This window comes from Pinus tabuliformis, chromosome 4_1 (genome assembly GCF_031772625.1).
Source record: "Pinus tabuliformis cultivar Carrire ecotype Pingquan chromosome 4_1, CPIR1, whole genome shotgun sequence".
NCBI classification, from domain to species: Eukaryota; Viridiplantae; Streptophyta; class Pinopsida; order Pinales; family Pinaceae; genus Pinus; species Pinus tabuliformis.
The window spans coordinates 844,172,601-844,181,863 of NC_142303.1; the positions used below are offsets into that span (position 1 = coordinate 844,172,601).

Sequence of the window (9,263 nt, forward strand, 5' to 3'; positions counted from 1 at the left end):
GTCTTCTCGGGATCTTCACATTCCTTTGCCGCTTCCCCATGCTGTTCCTGATTTAGGCCATGCTGACTGTGTTCTTCTTGCTTTAGACATCCGCTTGATTATGCCGCGTCAGGGTTCTTTAAATAGTTGCCATCTGTTATTCGCGGCTGTTACAAAATAGCTTGCTTTAGGTGATTATTGTTGCTGACTGTAGCAACTATGGAGTTGCTGCTTCTGGTGTTGCAGCAACTGCGTAGTTGCTGTTTCTGGTGTTACAGCAACTGCGTAGTTGCTGTTTCTGGTGTTACAGCAACTATACATTATAATTCCTGCAAGCTTTAGACAATTACTTGACAGTTTAGTCAGCTTTTCCAAGGATAAATATAAAGATATTCACGAATATGCAATGAACAATTAAACATAGATATGCGGAAAGTTCTTCGTACCTTGGGGTAATTATGTCATTATAAAATCAAAAGCTTTCAACCTATGACTGCAAAAGGATAATAATACGGCAAAAAGATAAGGTCAAAAATAGGTCAATTCTGAGTCCCAACACACTTATTAACAGTTCATCTACATTTCCTTCCAGCCCTAAGTCATCATCATCTGCGAGTGCCATGAATAATGCTTCTTGGCTTTTATCATGATCACTTTCCTAATTTGATTTTCTTTTGATGACCATAAACTCATCCTCATCAGACTCATCTTGCTTGGAGAAGAAGTTTTTCTTATTGAACCCTTTATTTTTATGTGCCATTCTTTTAGAATTTCCTTCATCATCACTGTCATGTTTATGGGGACATTTTGCTGCATAATGACCTATTTTACCACATTTAAAACAGATAAGAGGATACTTGGCTTTAAGCTTAGATCCTTTCTTCAACTTTCGTACAAATTGAGCCATTTTGTATTCCACATCCGACTCATCACTACAGTCATTCCTTTCTTTCCCCTTCTTTGACCTTGAGGCCTTGAATGTTGCATCTTTGGAGCTTGGGCCACCTTTCCTCATTTCATAGGCAGTGAGAATTCCATGTAGTTCATCCATTTTGAGGGTATCTAGATCATTTGCTTCTTCTATAGTGCTTATTTTGGAGTCAAACCTGTCTGGAAGAGACCTTAATACCTTTTGAACAATGGTACTTTCTTCAACTTTTTCGTCCAATCCTTTCACAGAATTTACCACTTCAGCTACACGGAGGAGGTATGCTGCAATATCTTCTTCATCTTCCATCCTCAAACTTTCAAATTGTCTTCTGTGAGTTTGAAGCTTTTCCTTTTTGACTTTTGAGTCTCCATCGTACAAGCCAACTAGCTTCTCCCACATTTCTTTGGCCGAGGTACAGTGCATGATTTTTGTAAACTCGGAATCAGTGATTCCACTAGTGATGGAGTTCATGGGCTTTGCATTTGGCCTCTTGTCTTAGTCTGTTGGAAGAGTGGAAGTAGTTTTGTATTCATTTTGAATGAAATGCCGAACTTTAGGTCCAAGGGACATTAAGTAGTAAGTCATTCTTTTCTTCCAGAAACCAAAGTTAGTGCCATCGAACAAAGGAGGTCTTCCTGATGCTTCATGGTTTCTCATCATGGCTGCAGATCCTTCTTCAAGCTGTTAGGCTAGTATGAAGAAGCCTGCTCTGATACCAATTGTTGGAAATACTGAGAGGTGGGGGGGGGTGAATCAGTATTTCTTACTATTTAATTTTTTTTAATTGTTCTAGTGATTTCCAACAACCTATATAGATATGTATATGTATACACGGAACACAGAAATCAACAGTTGAATTTAATGTTTTTATTAAAACTCAAGACAGTGCAAAGAAATAAATACAATATAAGTATAAATTTGATTGTGAATAGTTGCCAAGCTCCAAATTGGACTTCAGTGAGGCTCCAACCTCCAGAGCACCAACTTTGTTTTGCAGTGGTTCTGCACTTAGGAGCACCTACCCCAATGACGTCAGTCCTGTTCAGTTCTGAGGCTCCAACCTCTTGGGCTCCAACCCAACCTTGGTATAAACAGGTATGCTGCTACACTCTATTCAGCTGAGGTTGTCTCACTCCTGCTCTTCTGCCTCTGCTGCTTCTGCTGCCTCTACAGCCTTCGCTGCTTTTTCTGCCTCTTTTGCCTCTGCTGCTTCTACTATCTCACCCTCGGGTTCTTCACCACCATAACCACATCAACAGTTCTCTGTTTCTACTGTTTTATACATTCCCATGCCTTTGTCCATTTGTTTCCGCTTACACCGTCTCTTAGGCTTCCTCCTCAGTCGCTATCGTTTCCTTTGACTCGCTTGATCTTTCAGCTTCCCTCCTTGATCGCTGTGACTTCCTCTGTGCTGGCTTTTTATTCAACTTCTTGGCTTTACGTCACTGTGTGTTAAAAACTGTAATCCAGGCCTGTTTTTTTCAATGATAATAGGCATCCACAACCTCCTGTGCATATATGTTCCAGTCCACTTTTCACCTCCGATTGTGTTAAACACATGTATGTAAGGTTTTGGCCGCCGATGTATATTTATGCCGTGGATAATGTTAAAGTATGTATATATATATATATATCTTCCTTTGCTTTGCTACATAAGCCTATGTGCTTTAGGCCTTGAGTGCTAACTCTAAATTGCCATGTGACCCGGCCATATGACTCAGCGCTCTCATTTAATCCTCCGCCTGACCCCCACCGTCGATCGCATTACGATCTGACGGTCTCCATTACTTCTATCGCACGTCAAACCATGTTCGTATCCCTGCTGTTGATTACATTCACCGCTTGATCTAATGGTGATCGCGCCTCCCGCTTTTGTTAAGTGCTCACGCGTTAACGCGCGATCGCGGCGGTTTCGCGCCTGTCACTTCAGCCACGTGTCGCGCATTAACTAGATCGCGCGGCCATATACGGAAACCGCCTTGGGCCCAAAGGCGGTGCGGGGAATACCGCCCGCCCGCGAAACTGCCTGTTTCCCGGCTGTTAACCTCCGCGCGACTTCCACTCTTGATCACCGTTGGATCCACCGCGCCCTAATCTGACGGCCCGCATCCCTCTTGTTAAACTGCGTGCATCTTTATCACCCGCGACCGTTGGATCTTCCCGTCGTGCTGTATCTGCCGTCCATCCTTCGAAATACCCGTTTCAAAACCTCCGGTGGTAGAATCAATAATCAAAACAGCACAATCGGCCTGTGATGTACCCATAATCATGTTCTTGATAAAGTCACGATGGCCTGGTGCATCGAACTTCCAGAGAGAAATTTCAATAGTAATACCACGCTTGCCCTCAACCTTAAGCTTGTCAAGAACCCAGGCATACTTGAATGACCTTTTGTTCATTTCCATGGCTTCCTTCTCAAAATGCTCGATCACACGCTTGTTGATACCGCCAAGCTTGTAAATAAGATGACCGGTAGTGGTGGAATTGCCAAAGTCGACTTGTCCTATGACCACAATATTGATGTGGGTCTTCTCTTTACCCATGGTTTTCTAAAAACCAAGTATTCCTGAATCAAAAATGCGAATAAGCAGCTTCAACTTCCCACCAAAAAGAATCACAGAGCTCCCCTGCTTCACTCTCCACCTGCTCCGATGGCTCTGTGTGCTCCTCTTCTTCGGCTCTGTCTGCTCCTCTCATCTCTATCTGCCCCTCGAATATTGCCATATTGACATCAATGACAATCTGTGTCCAACATATACATGGTGCACTTACCTATATATATTTCCATTGAAAGGCGTGTCTAGTGTGTTTTCACAATGTTCAAATGTAAAAGTTAGATCTTTGAAGGAATTTATCACTACGTGAGTTCATATCACATCACATGAGGTGTTTCATATGTTGAAACATGACTCATTATTATGGGCTTAGGGAATCATTTACAAGGCAAAAAAGGTTTATAGAGAACAACCCTCATGAAGATGGACATATGTCATCGAGAAACCCTCTCATAGTGGTCAAATACTCTCTGAGCAAGGAACATCCATCATTTTGAGAGATATATGGGGAATGACACTTGGCATTCATAAAATAGGTGACAAAAAAGACAAGGACATATTTTAGGAGTTCTCCAATTAGAGACATCTAGAACAATGGATTTATGCATTCTTTCTAAAGAAGAGGAAATGTCTTCCCTAAAATGTGCAAATCGTTACTAGACCAATTCTATTAGATGCATAGTAGTTGCTTCCTTTTTGATATGGTAGTAATAGGATTCCAATAAATTTTTAGGGAGTTAGTTGATTTTAAGTTTGTTGCATCAAAACACTAGCCGATTTTGACCATTTCTAATGGACTGCTCCACCTTCTCTTGAGCTATATTACTATTCTGCAAAGAAATTGCTAAAATCATTTTCTTGGAGAATGAAAAGCTAAGAATGGAACATGTGGAACATCAACGTAGTGGACAATGTAAAACATTGTTAATAAAGAGTGCCTAGATTAAATGAGACTTTTAGACTCCTACTACCATTATTTATATAAGGTTCATGTATCTAAAAATTACTAAAAAAAGATTTTATTCTAGAATGTTTGAGGAGAAAATCTATAAAAGAAATAGAGCTATCATTTGCAGAGACATGGTTGGATGAGTGGGATTCCCCCTATAAGATTAGTTGAATATATTTTGGGAGGAAAAAGTTAAGGGTTTAGCTCAATGTAAGGCTTCTCAAGTTCTCATTTCTCTTACATAAATAGCTAAGATTTTGCAATGATTGCCATTAATTGTGATGTTGAAATAATATTTGTGGAAGGGAATTATTTCTCCAATTGGAGGATATTAAGGCTAAGGTAAAATCCTCCCTAATTCTTGATGTAGCCTTGGATGATTAAAGGAAATTATAACAGTTCATTTATTGTTTAAAGTTAGTTGTAACTAAAAAGAAAAAGAATATGTATGTTACATTATAACTCTTTGATCTTATGAGTATTCATGGTTTCACATTATTTCTTGGCAATGATTTCATGGTTATGATGGTGCATTTGAATAAGGGCCCTCACTTATTCTTGCACAATCTAAAAATATGTTTTGGACTATTTGTAATAGATCAATGCATTTTTTTAATTGTCTTTTCCATCAAACTTATGCCTTCTTTCAATTTGATACCGATGGAAAGACATTGATTTTGATAGTCCACCATCACTTTATTAGCTTCATCTAAAAGTACCTTTGTTATACATGTCTTATTTTTTTATGTCAATCTTTACAAGGACAAATTTGTAATCTTACCATGAATTTCCCCCTTATGTTGAAGAAGAATTATCCTAAAGGAGGAGGAATATTAAATTGATAATAGGTGGATTCCTCTGATTGCCATTAGGTTTATGGTTGGTGATTGGAATTATCTTTTGCACAATTCTTTAAGGTAGCATTTGTTAATTCTCCACAGTTCTATGATGTAACAATCAATTATAACAATTCTTATTCCAAGAGAAATCAATTATCCCATTCAATTTCAATTATCCAATGATAGTAAGAAATTGTAGATAGAATAGTGAACCATTTGCATAGTAGAAGACAACCAAGAACAATAAAGACATAATATTTGGTCAAAGACCATGGAAAAAACCCACAAGGGGGAAATGCTTTCCAAATTATTCTTCTATTAGATTGTCATCAAACGTTCAACAGAGAGATACATAGTCCGAGTACATCAACAAGGAGTCAAAGGTCAAAGCCTTGATTATCTAATCCAACCATCCAATATCCAGTCAATTATAAGCCCAAAAGTCAAATTTGGTCAAAAGTAAAATTTGTGATTTATTTTCAAAGTCAACTACATCCAACAAAACCCTAACCAATCTTGGTCAATGTTCAAATCAACCTTCAAAAAATTCTTTCAAAGAAGCAAAAATCTCGGCCTCTTAAGCTCAGTCAAACTCGGCTAAAACAGTGCCTAAAATTTCCTTTGAAATCGGTTAAAGTCAATGTTGTGGTCAAAGGTTGCCTAAGGTCTATGGTAAAACGTGGTCAAAATGCACAAAAAATCTCATCCTCTCTCTTGAATTTGGCCTCCCAAGACAAAAACCAAGTCAAACAAGTGCAAAACCCAAAGTCAACACTAGTCAAATAGATCCAAAACAGAAGTCAATGCTGGTCAACATATTCTCTCTCTCTCTCTCTCCTTTTCACGTGTGGACTTGGACCCACAATTTCAAAGCTTATCAAACAAATAAATAAAAGATGTGAATGTGTGGTGGTGCCTCCAAGTGATGTGACATGTGGTGTATTTATATGTGGTTGATGAGAATGAATTTCCTTGCCCAAGCTGACTTGTACTTTTGTGTAGATGTGGGTTTCACATTAAAAATATTATTTTTCTTCGTGCAGATTAAATTCTTCCAAGGGCTATTAGTGTCTTCTTAGGATGAGGAGGGCTTCCCAAAGGAGGGAATTTCTCCCTAAGCTGCCATATTTCAACACTCCGTCTCAGCTAGGGAAGAATTAACGACTACACAATAAGTCTCATCTTAAATGTCTCGTTATCATTGTCAATGTAATATCTCTTCTCATCTCTTCCCATATCTACTCACTTGTTGAACAATCTCGATCTAAAGAAGCAGAATAATCATAGGGGAGATCCATCTAAATCCCTATATCCAATGAAAATGGGCGAGATACAACTTACCATTAGGGGTAAGGATCATAACCATCCCAATGTCCAATGACAACAAGCGAGATACCTTTATTGTGAAAGGTGAGGATCATAGCCATCCTATTGTCCGTTGATATTCTCACCTTGACCTTGAAGATTCAAGTGGTAGAAAACTTGCATGCCATCACTTGGGAGAGATACCACTTACCATAGAAAGTAAGGATAACAAACACCCAAGTATCCTCACCCATTGTTCAGATGGGTAGCTATCCCTACAAGCCCAAATTTAGGGTAGGATTCATATTTGGGTATACTTTTCCAGACCTGATAGGGGAAGATACCCAAATTGTCATGAAAGACAAGGATCACATGCACCCTACAGTGAAAATAGGGGAGATAACAAACTTACCACAAAGGGTAGGGATCACACACACCTATTGTCTAGAGATCCCTCAACCTTAGGAGTTCTCTGGCTCAATTCCCTCCCTAGGAGTTTAGACGGGGGGAAGAGCATAACTCAATGTTCTCGATTAGTTGAGACCCTTACCCAGGATGGTCACATCCATTCGTCTAAGCTTCTCTCTGAAGACCAAGAACTTCCTTTTCAGCAAATCCTTGGTAAGGATGTTGGCTCTCTGCTCATTAATTGAAATGTGATGGGAGTCTTATATCTCCTCTCTGTACCATATCCTAGATATAATGATATCTAATCTCAATGTACTTGGACTTGTTGTGGAACACATGATTCTTAGAAAGTCATATCCCACACTTGTTATCGCAATATATCACTGTTGTATCTAAAACCTACTCAAACAACTCTCCAAAGAGCTTCCTCAACCATATTGTCTCACAACTAGCCATGCTATCAACAATATATTAAACCTCAGTCGTGCTAAGAGCAATGAAATTCTTCTTCCTACTCATCCAAGATATCATGGTATACCCAAGGCTAAAACAACACCCTGATGTGCTCTTCCTTTCAATATCATTTCCAACCCAATCAACGTCAAAGTCTCACATCTTCGACAATCATTTTAGACCAAGATTATTCATCCTATGTAAGTATCTCAACACATGCTTAGAAGCAACCCAATGTGCATACAGAGGCACTATCATAAATTGACTCAGAGTGTTAATTGAAAAACATGTTTGTTTGAGTGCTCAATAGGAACATCAATACCCCAATCAACCGTCAGAACTTAGAGGTAATCTCCAAGTTAGATCTTGCAGCTTCTCCACATAACTTCTTGAAGTTCATCTCCATTGGTGTGGCCATGGACTTACATTTAACCATACCAAATCCCTCCAACAATTTTACTACATATTTTCCTTGTGAAAGGAAAATCTCACCAAGTCTTTGCCACACCTCTAAGCCCAATAAGTAGTGCATCAATCCAAGGTATTTCATCTCAAACTCAGAGGCAAGCTCCCTCTTACACTCGAGAATAAGAGACTCTTCACATGTCAAGAATAAATCATCAACATATAATACTAGAATTAGGAGCATACCTTGGATAAATTTGAAGTAGAGGTTCGGGTCAACATTGCTTCTTGTGAATCGTAGCTTCATCAAGTAGCTATCAATGTGGGCATACCAAGGCCTGGGACATTTCTTCGATCCGCAGAGCGCTTTCTTCAGCTTGCACATATGAGTCTTCCTGTCATGTACTTCATAACCATGTGGTTTCTCAATATATACTTCTTCTTGGAGAATGCCATGTAGAAACACGATCCTCACATACATTTGGTGAAGAGTCCATCACTCGCTAGAAAAAAGAGCAACAATAGGTTGAATAGTGGTGTAGTGGGTATCCGGTGCAAAAATGTCATCATAATCCCCACCCTCTTTTTGGGAGAAACTTCTAGCCACAAACCTTGCCTTATATTTCTCAATACTTCCATTTGCTTCATGCTTCATTTTGTACAACCATTTGGAATTCACAACAGACTTCCCTTCGGGTTTTGGAACCACTTCCCACACATATTTATTCATAATAGATTCATATTATTTGTCCATAACATATTTCCGTACCTGTTATTTCATTGCTTCTTCAAAGGTGTGGGGTTCAACTTTTATGATTTTACTCATAGCCATACATATCCCTGATATCGACACAGATTCTTGTTTTCCCTTAAAGTTCCTATGGAAACAACATGTCTCTAAACATCTTGTAATGTATCTTAAAGCCATAGTGATATCTTCCTAGCAGAAGGATCACAAGAAGGGGGAACCAAGGGGTCCATGGGTTCCAAGGGATCATCGACAATGTCAGACTCAAGCCCATGCATAGAAGGGCCTTCTAAAATATCCATGGCATCATCCTTCTTATCAAAATTGGTAGGGGGAGTAAAGTCCCTTGCTTTCCCAAGGGAAACATCTTCATCAAATTTCACATCCCTGCTAAACTCTATATTCCTTTGACTAGGGACATATATTCTATACGCTGCTTTAGAATTTTCACAGTAACCGAAAAACATACCTTTCTTCCACAAGCTTCCAACTTGTTTCTTCTGTCCTTCGGCACATGAAAGTAGACAGGGAAACCAAATATCCTCAAATGACCAACATCGAGCTTTACACCCGTGAAAACTTCTTCGAGAGTCCTGTCACCCATGATTTGATGAGGAGTCTTGTTTTGAACATAGAACATTGTGTTAGTAGCTTCACCCCACAGAAAATTCAACAACTTTTGATCATGCAA

General features: G+C 39.2%; 1 pseudogene; it reads right to left on the reverse strand.

The window, feature by feature from the left end:
- Positions 1–3,027: 3,027 nt before the first annotated feature.
- Positions 3,028–3,453, reverse strand: LOC149178855 (elongation factor 1-alpha pseudogene; annotated as a pseudogene).
- Between the last annotated feature and the right edge of the window lie 5,810 nt (positions 3,454–9,263).